Raw genomic sequence first — 13,090 nt, forward strand, 5'->3', positions numbered from 1 at the left:
GTGCCATGGCTGTCCCCAGTTCCCAGGTAAAAAGGCTTACAGTGATTCAGGCAAGGTGGAGGTAAGCAGCCCGTGCCACTTGGCTCCTGAGGAGTTGGGACTTCCCACTCTGGAAATCTAATTCTAGATTCTGTGGTCTGAAGCGCAGAAAATCACCTTGTAGCTGGATCAGATACAGCAGGCGGGAAGCTAGGTAAAGGATTTGCTAAACTCCACCAAACGCCAGAGGGTCTCAGTCCCCCCAGGCAGAATCGAACTGCAAACCACTTAGAAGGAATGTGGTGGCTGCGCAGGGCTCCCATGGCAGGAAGGGTCAGGGGAGAGGGGCCGTGAACGCGCTCCCGGCTGAAGGCAGCCACGTGGGAAAGTCAGCTGGGTCTTTATGTCCCCCAAAGAGAACATAAAATGCGAAGCAAATCATTGAAACAAAGGAGAAAGTGGCAAAAGCAATTTTGGGCGTCTTCAATAACATGTTTTTCGAGGCCTTTAACAGGTTAAATTTTAAAAGGCATAGAGGTTTTGAGCAACATAACAAATCAAGCTAAATTAGTTAATTATATTTTTTTCTTGCTCTACTGAAAGAAGATGCACCTTTTTTTGTGTGGACTCACAGGACACTTAAAAATCACAAAAGCATTTTAGGCCATGAAGAGAATTTCCGTGAACTTCGTACAACAAAAACCATGTCCTCTAAGCCAGTGTTCTAAAACCTGAGGGGAAATATATAAACCTAAAAATTCCAATCCATTTGGAGATTGAAAAAAGCTAAGAATGAAATGATTAGAATTGCAATTGTAGACTATTTGGAATAATGAAAACGAGCATGTTACATTTCAAAACCTATGAATTGCCTAAAGCTATAGTCAGAGACAAGTTTGCATGGAAATCACGTGCTTTCCTTGATTACACATGACAGAATAAAAACAGGCTAACCCTCTATTCAACTCAATAAGTTAGAAAAATTTCAACAACAAGAATAGAAAACTATCAGAAGCAAAAATGGGGGAACTGTTCAGGAAAAAAAGCAGTAATTGGTAAATTAGAAAATGGAAGGAAATGGTAGAATCAATCAATAAAAGAGCCTTGGGAAAAAATCTCTGGCATATTTAATCTAGAATAAAAGACAGGAAACACAAGTAAAAAATTAGAAAGACCAGGTGGCCTATCCCAGTGGAAGAGAAAGGATTCGGGGCAATCAGTCACATTAGGAGGCTGTATTAGCCAGGGTTCTCCAGGAAAACTATAAATATAAAATGAGAATATGTAGAACCTGTTATATAGAGAGACGAAGTTACTCTAAGTAGTTGGCTTATGTAGCCATGGGAGCTGGCAAGTCCAAACGCCATGGGGCAGGCTGCAAACTGGAACCTCTGGGAAAGGTGAAGCTGAAGTCCTCAGTCCAGATATCCCAGGGCAACCTGGCTGGCTGGAAATTCCGGCAAGAGCCAATGATGACATTCAGTCTGAATGCCTCTTCTCACCTCTGAAACTCTCAGTTTTGGCTTTTAGGATCTCTCCAAGCGATTAGATGAGGAGACTCCCACGTTGCTGAGAGCAGTCTCCCTTGTTGATTGTAGATGCAATCAATTTATTGTAGAGGCAAACCCATCTTTGAAATGCCTTCACAATAACCAGCAAGCTAGAGGTTGATGAAACAGCTGTCCGTGGAGTTGAGCTGTCTCCTCCAGGAGGCTTCTCCATGTCTTCACTACCTGGGATGCCAGTGGTGACCACCAGAGGAGGGTGGGTGTGCAAGCGAGCACAGCCGTGACCACCAGAGGAGGGTGGATGTGCAAGCGAGCACAGCCGCAGGAGGAGGGGTGGATGTGCAAGCGAGCACAGCCGCAGGAGGAGGGGTGGATGTGCAAGCGAGCACAGCCGTGACCACCAGAGGAGGGGTGGATGTGCAAGCGAGCACAGCCGTGACCACCAGAGGAGGGGTGGGTGTGCAAGCGAGCACAGCCGTGACCACCAGAGGAGGGGTGGATGTGCAAGCGAGCACAGCCGTGACCACCAGAGGAGGGGTGGGTGTGCAAGCGAGCACAGCCGTGACCACCAGAGGAGGGGTGGGTGTGCAAGCGAGCACAGCCGCAGGAGGCTTCAGTGAGCTCTTAGTCAAAAGCTTGTGGGGATGGACCAGACCTCCCAGATGTGGGGTGGGACATGCTTGGGTGCAGCACCTAGCCCAGCAGCCCCATCCCTGTGCCTCATCCTCGGGGGATTTGGAATGTCCCATGGCAGACGCTCCTCTCTGACCTCCATGGAGCCTGTTGTGGAGGCCTCTTTCTCCTCTCCTCTCATCTTTTCTCCCCCTTCCCCAGGCTGAGTCCTTTCAACCCTTCTCACCACTCCCTTCCCTGGCCTGAGGCCACCCCGCAGCTCCCAGCAGGGTCCTCTGTACCGCAGGAGTGTGAGTGGGGACATCCTTTCTACTGCTGGGAAGAAGTGGGTCCCGCGGGTAGGAAGGGCAGAGAAGCCACTGACTGACCTGTGCACCAGGTGGCAGCTGGCTCTCTCCTCCCTGGCTGCTCCCCCAAACTGATTAAAGAGAAAATTTGGGGATTGGGTAGAGCTCAGTGCTGGTAGAGCTCTGAGGTCTTGTTTGGCCCCAGAGGTGTCACCTTCACAGTCTTGGTGGTTCAGTGGGAGAAGCTTCCCCTCTTGTTCTTTAAACTCGGCCGAGGCTGTTGGGTAGGAAGACTGTATGAGTACGCTGAGGATATTTGCAGGAGAAAGGCAAAACCTGGCAGCAATAATTTGCGGAACCTTGTGTCAGGAAGATCCTGGTGAAATTGAGGATTTCCTGGAAGAATGGAAATATTTCAGAGCAGATTTAAATAAAAATAGACTATACTGCGAGTCCCATAACTGTGGCGGAAACTCAAGTTCTGCGCAATTTTCATTTACCTTAAAATTTACTCTAACTATAGAGTCAGGTAATCTGTTTTTGCCTACGCATTCTTGCATTCTGTTCGTTTGCAAGGAATTATTAAGCAAAGATCATGCTGCGTAGACTATTTCAGTGTATAACATACGTATGCGAATTGAAATTCACCCAGTTCATCTTTTGTTGCCAATATGATCATTGCACTCAAAACTGCCAAAGGCAAGCTACCCAAGCAAAGTACAGTCCTCTCTTACATCTAAAAATAGATGTGAAAATCCTAAGGCGTTAAGAGTTTAACTCAGTAAGCCATAAAGAGAAACTTCCACTAAGGCAAATTTAGGAATGTGGAGATTGTTTAAAATCAGAAAATCTGGCCATCATTCATCACATCGTTTTGCCCAGTGACAAAACTCTTCGTCTAGCAAATACTTCTCAAAGGGCTTCCCGTGTGTCATGATGTCCCGGGTGCTAGCGATTTTGGCAGGCCTGGGCCCCTTCCTCTCGGGATCACTTTTTGAAGGGGAGATACATGCAAGTAAATAATTATGATAGAGCAGCTCAAGGGCTTCGATGGGGAAACGTGGGAAAGCCTGATCCTTATCTAAGGCCAGGGAAAGCCAGTGGAGAAGGCGACATTTCAGCTGAGAACGAAAGATGGGTTCCAGTGAGCCACATGAAGTGAGTGAAAGGGGGAAGGAGTCAGGGAAAGAATGCTCTGCGTTCAGAGGCTGGAAGGGGGGAGAAAGCAGATGGGCTGGAGGAGCAAAACGCGGTGGAATCTGATTGGAGGGAAGCATGGAGGGTCAGTCGATGCTCAGGAAGCCAGAAGGAGCAGATCCCAGGGGATTCTACAAGCCCCAGAAGGAGCAGATCCCAGGGGATTCTACAAGCCTCACAAGCAGTTTGGGGCTCCCCCAAAGGCAGGGGGAGCTGTTGGGCCGCTTTCTGCAGAACAGGGGTGTTTCGGTTTGCTAATGCTGCCAGAATGCAATAATACCAGAAATGGGCTGGCTTTATAAAGACAATTTATTAAGTTACAAGTCTACAGTTCCAAAGCCATAAAAATGTCCAAACTAAAGCATCTGGAGAAAGATATCTTGACTCAAGAAGGGCCGATGTCTGTCACGTGGGAAGGCACGTGGTGGCGTCTGCTGATCCTTGTTCCTGGTTCCGTTGCTTCCAGCTTCTGATGCCAGTGGCTTCCTCTCTAAGCGTCTGTGGGCCTCACTCAGCTCCTCAGGACACAGCTCTGGGTTCTGGCTTGTCAGCATCTCATGGGAAGGCACATGGTGATGTCTGCTGGGCTCTGCATCTCCAAACATCCGTGTCTCTGTCGATTGTGGCTCTCTCCAAAATGTTTCCCTTTTTAAGGACTCCAGTAAGCTAATCAAGACCCACCTGGAATGGGTGGAGTCACATCTCCATCTAATCAAAAGGCCACACCCACAATTGATTGGGTTAATCTCCATGAAAACAATCTAATCAAAAGGCTCCACCCTATAAAATCGAATCATGATTAATAGAACATGGCTTTTCTGGGGTACATAGTACTTCCAAATGGGCACAAGGGGTGTGATCTGGTTTGCATTTCTGAGAAGATTCTGGGCTCTGGGGTGCACACTGAGCTGGAAGGACCAGTGGCCGGGGAGGGATGGAGAAAGGAGGCAGAGAAAGGGAAGTTTAGGAGGCCAAATTAAGGAGTCGTGGAAGTTAAATGGACTTAGGTGGAAAGATCTCAGTCTCTGCCTTGGGCAGCTGGGTGGATGAAGATGCTTTTCCCTGAGATGGAGAGAAGAGGAGGAAACCAGGTTTATAGGGAGGAAGACTCCCTATATAAAAATATAAAGATGAGTTCATTTGAGACACACTGGGTCTGTGGTCCCTTCTCCACGTGGAGAAGTCCAGGAGAAAGCTGGTGTGAGGCTCCAGAGCCCAGGGAGGGGTGCAGAGCAGGAGGTAGGAGATAAGACTCGTTGGCACAGGTACGGGGAAGGTGCTGAGATGCCTCCTTGGCTTCTGTGGCGTGTACGGGGAGGGGCAGCTTAGAAGGATCCCCGAGGAGCTTCCCTCTCTGGGGGCCTGAGGCAGGGGGTTTGCAGTCGGCTGCACAGAGGCTGAGAGGGTAGCTCCAGGTTTGTAAAAATCTGAGAAAACCAGATAGTAACGTGAGAACCAAAATTGTATTGGAAGGTGGAGAAAGAAACACATTTACTTAAGTGTTCTGTGTAACTGTTAATAGAGGAATTCCACAGTCCAGTAAATCTAGGAAATGCTGGAAAAACAAAGTAAAGCAGATATTCTGACAAGATTTCTCAGCGATTTCCCTGTTTTCTTTTTGGCTTGGGCAGGCACTCAGCAATTTCCCTATGGACATGTGCCTGGCAGGCCTCCAAGCCAAGGAGACCGTATGCATAGTTTCTTAAAACGGTTTCTTGAGGGAAACCCTTCCCAGCATTTTGCAGAGCCCGTGTTGGCAAGTCCTCAGAGCAGGCACGGTAGAACTGGAGGAAAGTGACATCCTAGGACCTGGTTTCTAAGATTCAGGACGTGCTAGGCAAGGTTGGGTGGCAGGAAACAAATATTGGAAGAGAGTGGACAAAAGTTTGTTTGCTGATGATTGTGTGCCACGAAACTCCCGAAGTATCTCTTGTACAACTTTTATAGTTAATAAAGGAGTTTAGTGGCACCGATAAATAAAAGTTCATCATACAAAAGTCAGTAATTTCTGTGTGAACCAACAATGCCTGGCAGTGGTGATAATGCAGAGAACAAAGTTCTTTTTATGATAGTAACCAAAAATAGAAAATACCCAGAATGGGCCTGGCGAAACAGACTCAGGGTTTGTAGGAGGAAAACTGCACCTTGTCAGTATAGGAAAAAAGTAAAAGGAAATGAAGAGACACATGCTATTCCTTATGGGAAGACTGTTGATTCCCATAAGGGAACGTTGATTTTTCCCACATTAATAATTGAATATTTGGTGAAATGATTTTAAGGTTTCTCGAGAATCATAAACAACCATGAATGTCTGGGAAAGCCTTGAAAGTCAAACAAATAAAAAGGGACTTCAAACAAGTTGTAGAGCTAGAGTAATTAAAATCATGTTGTATTTGCATATGCATTTACGGATCAGTGAAATAAAATACAGAGCTCTGAAAACTCCTCGTACAAGTACTTTAATATGGAATTAATGTAAATGGAGTGTTTACTAAGTGTGGTAGGTTTATGGTAAATATGAATTTAATATATAGTAAATTAAATATATCGCATGATAAATAAAATATTCAACCAGTTAAACTGTACAAATCAAGAAGAAAATAGTGGCTGACAAGGGCTCTCCAAGCATAAATCCCATAGAAGGAGTTGCAAAGGGGAAGAGAGATAGATTTGCATACTTAAAATAGAAACTTCTATCTGTCCAAGACACAAATTAAAAGGCAAATCACAAACAGGAGCAACCTTTGCAATATGACGAGGATATCTGAAAAGATGAAGAGTGCTACAAATCAGAAAGGAAAATAAAACTGAAAATGGAAATAGTTGACAGAAGCAAACACACAAATGCCCCCAACCCCCAAAAAGTGTATGTGTGTGTGTAATATCTAACTTCGTTATTAACTGAAGAAATAAAATAATACGCCAGTTTTACTAGGGAGAAGGAGGAGTTATAACAGAGAAGATAGAATTTAACAAAAGAGTGTGACTGCTGAGCCATGATGCTGATATTTCTTTTAGTCTCCAGTGTCTTGGAGCAGCTGGAAGGGAGAACCTGAGATTGTGGAACTGTAACGCACACCAAACTCTGAAATCTGTTCTATAACTACTTGTTACAATGTCCCTTGAAAATTTATTGCTTTTTTGTATATATAGCGCACAATAAAAATGTTAAAAATAATATAGATTAAGAAGAGGGCTTCACTGCCACCTTGGGGCACAAGCACCCTTTTCTGGTATGCGTAGGAACTTGTACATGCTTCTAGAAAGAAATGTGACGAGATATATCACTGACCTCAGAAAATTCATCCCTTTAGCCTTGGCCATTTGTTTCCATGACTCGACCCCAAAGTAATTACCAGAGCTGTAGACAGAGTTTCAGGAACAAGCTGAGTGCTGCGACCTTATTTCTAAGTGTAAACACCTGGGATCAACCTCGATTGCTCAGCCATCAGCATCTGGTTAAATAAATTAGGATGCATCCATGCCGTAGGATACCGGCCACCGATAAATCACATTTCAAAGCTAGTTATTCGTATTGAAAAATGGTTATAGGGGCAAGTTCAGGTGGTTTTTTGTTCGTTTGTTTGTTTTTTTTTTCTAAAGCAGGATATAAACATTCAGGATTCTTTCCATTTTGCTTGCAAATATACATGCAGACCAGACTGGGAGAAGTATATCCAATGCTAAAAGTATTTGTCTCTGAGCAGTAGGCTAATGCTTCTTTATTTTCTTCTCTGTCCTTTACTACATTAAAAAAAAATGTTTAATTGTAAAATATAATATATATTCAGAGCAAAGAAAGAAAAAAGCAATAATTTTCAAAGCACACTTCAACAGGCAGCTACAGAACAGATCCCAGAGTTTTATGGGTGACTGTTCCACCATCCCAGATTTTTCCTTCTAGCTGCTCCAGAACACAGGAGGCTGGAAGGAATATTAACACAGTGACTCAGCAGCTGCACTTGTTTGTTAAATCCTACTTTCTCTGTTATACTCCTCCTTCTCCTTTGATCCTTCTCCCAATCTATAGGGGTCTTTAGGCAATGCCCGTCCTGACTTTTTCGTGTTGGGAAGAGGTGTTGACACTAAAGGACGGGGGTGGGCGTGACTGATAATCCTGGAGAGGCTGGTCCCTCTGGATTTCAGGATTTATCTGACCTTCCAGGAAAGCAAACTTTGTGCCCGAAAACTTTGTAGAGCCTGGGTGTTCTCGGGAGTCCACAGGAGTGCTGTTGGTTGGGGTTTAGGAACCACGGCGACAGGCTCTGTCTATGCAGCTGGTGTGGGAGCAGCCTCAGAACCGCCTCTTGGCTCCACTGATCTCTCTTCACTGCGGAGGCCCCATTTTATTACATCCTTTCCTTGCTGTTGGTCCAGAAGGTGCTGTTGGTCCTGCGGTGCCAGGGCCAGGCTCGTCCCTGGGAGTCACGTCCCATGTAGGGACGCCTTGCATCGATTCTCCTTGCGAAGTTGGGCTGAGAGAGAGAGAGAGAGGGGGAGGTGACGTCTGAGCAGCAAAGAGGCTTCCTGGAATCAGCTCTTACGCTTCGTCATGGGTAGTCTCAGCTTCTCCACTGCGGAAATAAGTTTCCTAAGGGCAAGTCTCAAAACCAAGGGCTTGGCATATTTTGGGGGGAGTCCCCAGCGGTTGAGAGAGAACCCAGAGTTTTCCAGATGGGAAAGTTTAACCATCACTTACACGCATTATATATATTTGCCACCCTTCAGACACTCAAAGGACTCTACCAATACTTTTTAATTCTTAGTCCACCATAGTCTGAGATGTCTCCTGATACATCTGTAATAACCCAAAAGTGTGCATTTTTCATTGTGAAAAAATCAGTTTACATCTTGAAGTACATAGAAACGGTTGAGTCCGAGCCGTCCACCCTGGAGAGCGGTCTCCGGTGGGTGCCACTGGGCTCTGTCGTGCTCAGCGTGATTTCTCGATTATATGAGAGAACGCACTTCCACGTCGCCCCTCGTCTCTGCTGGAGCTGCTCGGGGGGCCTGGGGTCTTTCCCCGTGGGTGCTGGCTTCCTGTCCCGGGCCGGGCCCAGGGTCCCCGGCTGTGGCGGCACCCCCAGACCAGAGGCAACCTGTCTCCCGTCTTCCTGCTGGGAAGGGGGTGGGGGAGGGGACGGGAAGGGAGACCCACCTGCGATGGCTCCTGAGGATCCAGGGCGGGCGGGGGGAGGGAGAGGCGGCCAGGGGCTTCCTGCTGGGGAGGGGCTCCCCCCCACCCCGCTCGTTTCGGCCTCACCTGTGAGGACCCAGTCAAGGGCGGGCCAGCCTTCTTGGCCATGCCCCGGGTTCTGGAACATTCCCGCATTCATGTCTGTCTCCCACTCCTGAGACCCAGTCGAGGGTGGACCGATCTCCTTGGCCATGCCCCGGGTTCGCTCCTGACTTGTATCTGCCCTGAGGGGAATCACAAAGCCCACCCCAGGCTCTGGTGCCTTCTCCTGCCTGCCCCACCCTGCCTACGTCCGGAAGCTGAGTGGAGCTGGCGTCCCGCCCCAGAGGGGGAGTGACCCGCTCGTGGGCCTCAGGTGCCCTCCGCCGTCCCTGTGGACCTGGTGGGGAGGGCTGGGGGCAGCACCCGGGAGGGCTGTTCGCCCCTGCACGGAGCCCGGGCACCTGCTGGGCAGCCTCCAGGCCTGAGCGAGGCCGAACAGTCTGCATGTCGGCTCGAGGATGGGCTGCGGCGTCCCCACGTTGGGACCTTCGGTAGATGCAGGCCAGTGCAGACCCAGTTCGCAGGAGGGGGCTGCAGCAGGAAGGGAGGTGTCACAACAAACGGAGTGATCAGACTGAGAAGATGACACGCTGCGGAGACAGGGTGTTTGCATTGTAAGTAGGGGACCCTGAATCCAGGTGAGTTGCTCTCTAAGGAACCCCTGGTTTGCTGTCAAGGAGTGAGGTCCCCGTCCCTGGGAGAATGTAAGTGTGGCAAAGGCAGCTGGAGCTGGGATTCCTGCAAAGAGAGGAGGGCTGGGCTCTGTACCCTCCAAGGCCGGGCTGTGACCCGGACTTGGGATAGAAAGTGGCCCAGGTACTCAGCTCTTGCTGTACATTCCAAGTTGTGACCGAAATGGACCAGCTGCCCCCGTTCTGTCCCCCGTGGCCTGTCTGCAGACCTCCCAGGCCAGGGCCGGGATACAATGGGTAGCACTTGTGCGGATGACACGTTGTTTGTCTTCCTGCTTATGAGAAGCCTCCGAGTTAGCTCAAGTTTTCCCAAAACAACATTTTTCTCCATTTCTTAAAAAAAAAAAAAATAGCAGGAGGAGAGAGATGATCTTATTTTATACGACATGCAACCAGCCCGGGAGCAGAGCACCGGCACGTCTTGAGGGTTGCATAGCAACCGGGTTTCAATTGATTTTTTTAAGAAGGCACCAAAGCTACCGAATTGTTCTCATTTTAAATATTTCCGAGGATGATAGAGATGAAAGCAAATGGAAGTCGAGGGTTTGGGGGTCATCAGAGGAGGGCGTGGAGGGCCGGGCCTCGGGCCCTGCATGCCCGGCGGGCCTTCAGCCTCAGGCCAAAGAGGGGTCCGATCGAGCCTCCTGGAGGGCGCCAAGAGAAAAGGGCCGGGCGGGGAGCTCGGTGTCCAAGGCAGGACAGTTGGAATGTCTTAGGTCCATTGACACCTGCCCTGAGCCTCCGTTTCCCCTTCATGGCTGGGGGATGGGCGGCTGGACGCCAGTGTGGGCAGCCTTCCGAGCAAGGCAAGCAGGGTGGCAAGGCCGGGGAGAGAGGGTCTGGGGCCGCAGGCCTGGAATGGACCCAGGAGGCCAGGCCCCCCGTCAGATACAGCTCCCTGGCCTGAGCATGGCGCAGCCCTCCATGTGACGCAGATCCCAAAGTGCAGGGGAGGGTGAGGAGGCGTGGGGCTGGACGCTGCCCTGGGGACCCCCTGCCCCTGGCCCCCGGCGGCTCCCTCGCGGGTGAGTCTGGGTGGGGCCCGGCAGGACCTGCTGCCCGGCAGCGGGGCGCCTCTGGGAAGGCTGGACGCAGCTCACCTTTGGGAGTGCAGAGTCTTGTCGTGGAAGCACAAGTCACTTAACTTCACGGAGCCGTGGCTCCCCGTCAGGTGATGTCTGTGCACTCCAGCACCGACACACAGTGACCACGAGCCCTAAAGGGGTGGTTGAAAGTGCTGTGTACCCCAGAAAAACTGCGTTATTCAATCCCTATTCAGTGTTAGGGTAGAAAACTTCGGTTAAATTGTTTCCATGGAGATGTGACTCTACCCATTCAAGGTGGGTCTTGACTAGTTTACTGGAGTCCTTTAAAAAGGGAGACATTTTAGAGAAAACACAGCTGCTTCAGAGCCGACAGAGACGCAGACATGTGGAGGTGCTTGGAGAGCCGACAGAGAGAGCAGACGCCTAGACACGGACGTTTGGAGATGCAGAGCCCAGCAGACGTCGTCATGTGCCTTCCCATGAGATGCTGATGAGCCAGAACCCAGAGCTGTGTCCTGAGGAGCTGAGTGAGGCCCACAGACGCTTGAGAGGAAGCCACTGGCACCAGAAGCTGGAAGCAACGGAACCAGGAACAAGGACCAGCAGATGCCACCACGTGCCTTCCCATGTGACAGACATCGGCCTTCCCTGAGTTAGGGTGTTTTTCTTTGGATGCCTTAGTTTGGATGTTTTTATGGCCTTGGAACTTGTTCTAGTTTGCTAGCTGCCGGAATGTGACACACCAGCGACGGATTGGCTTTTAATAAAAGGGGATTTATTTTGTTGGTTCTTCAGAGGAAAGGCAGCTAACTTTCCACTGAGGTTCTTTCTTACGTGGAAGGCACAGGATGGTCTCTGCTGGTCTTCTCTCCAGGCCCCTGGGTTCCAACAACTTTCCCCGGGGTGACTTCTTTCTGCATCTCCAAAGGCCTGGGCTGAGCTGCGAGTGCTGAGATGAGGAATACCGAGCTGCTTGGGCTGTGCTACGCTGCAATCTCTCATTTAAGCACCAGCCAATTCAATCAGACATCATTCATTGCAGCAGGCACGCCTCCTAGCAGACTGCAGTTGTAATGAGCAACAGATGAGGTTCACGGACCTTTGGCTCATGTCCACAGCAATAGAACTAGGTGCCTTCACCTGGCCAAGTTGACAACTGACTCTAACTACTGTTACTGTCACAGAACTGTAAACTTATAACTTAATAAATTGCCTTTTTAAAGACATTCCATTTCAGGTATTTTGCATTCCAGCAGCATTTGCAAACTAATACAGGGAATAACTGCAAGCTGCCCCATGTAGCCTGTCAGCATCCCTGTGTGTGCATTTCCTCCCTGTACCTGTGGGGTAGTGTTATCAGAGAGGTTGAGGGATGAACCCAAGGGCACACAGCAGCAGGGCCCGTTGCTCTGGGAAAATACTGCTGTTTCGACAAGCTGAGGGGGCTTGAACTTGTTTCCTTCCCGCTTGCTCTCCGGGGGGCTCTCCCCTATTGGGAGGTGTTCAGTTTTGACCCCAGGGGACATTTGGCAACACCACATAACTGGGTGGGGGGGAGGGGCTGTACTGGTTTCTGGCTGGTGAGACCAGGAATGCTGCTGGACTTCCTCCAGCACACCACAGGAATTACCCTGCTCCAAACGCCCCCTCTGCCTGGCTGACCCCCGTGCCACGCCCTCACACCTGTTCGTCTGTGCATGTGGGCCAGGGAGGGTTTGAGACAGAGCGGTGGCCGGCAGGTGGGGAGAGTGGAGCAGAAGGCCAGGGCAAGGCTGCCGGCCCCAACCCGGAGCAGAGAAGGGCTGGGCGCGGGCTGCGGATTCCAGCTCACCTGTGCTGCCGAGGTGAGCCGCACCTGTCACCTGGCGGCGGCTGCACTGAGCCTCGAGTTTGGAGGTGTGCACGCGTGTGTGCAGCAGATCTGCCCGTCCCTGCCAGCCGGAGTGGCGGTCAGGGCCTCAGCCGCCATCCTTGGGGCAGCAGTGCCACCTGGTGACCGCCTCAGGGACTCCCACCCTTGTTTTCCTTCCCTCCGCTTGCCAAGAGGTGGGTTTTCCAGCCGTGGGGCTGGGGCGGGCCGTCGCTTCCCTCGCCTGGAGGTGAGAATCTGTGGGCTGGGGCGGAGCTAGGCGAGGAGTGTCCCCTGCCTGCCCGCAGTGACATGCTGACGGCCGGCCCAGGCAGCACCTGCAGGGGACTCCTGAACCCGGCCCCCCTTCCCTGCCGCCTCCGCGCTCCCGGGCACATTCCCACGCCTTCCGTCCTGCCCCCCACGGCCTGGCTCCCGAGTGTGCATGCTCTTTGTTCATTCGTCCGACAGATGTGCGCCCAGGCAGGCAGGGCCACTGCTGCGCCCGGCTGAGTGCTGGGGCTTGGGGACTGACCCTGGGAGGGCTCGATACATACAGGGAGAACGGATGAATGGACAGATGCTGCGTGCACACGCGTTGGGCGGCCGTGGGACCGAGATCGGTATGACATTAACCCTGTCCTCAGGGAGGATATGGTC

At 50.5% G+C, this 13,090-nt stretch overlaps 1 protein-coding gene across 1 annotated transcript in view; it reads left to right on the forward strand.

Moving 5' to 3' along the window:
• The window catches only part of ADAMTS2 (ADAM metallopeptidase with thrombospondin type 1 motif 2), a 208,832-nt gene that overhangs the window by 129,322 nt on the left and 66,420 nt on the right, over positions 1 to 13,090 (forward strand). The window lies entirely within an intron of this gene.

Source organism: Tamandua tetradactyla, chromosome 20 (genome assembly GCF_023851605.1).
Source record: "Tamandua tetradactyla isolate mTamTet1 chromosome 20, mTamTet1.pri, whole genome shotgun sequence".
NCBI lineage: Eukaryota > Metazoa > Chordata > Mammalia > Pilosa > Myrmecophagidae > Tamandua > Tamandua tetradactyla.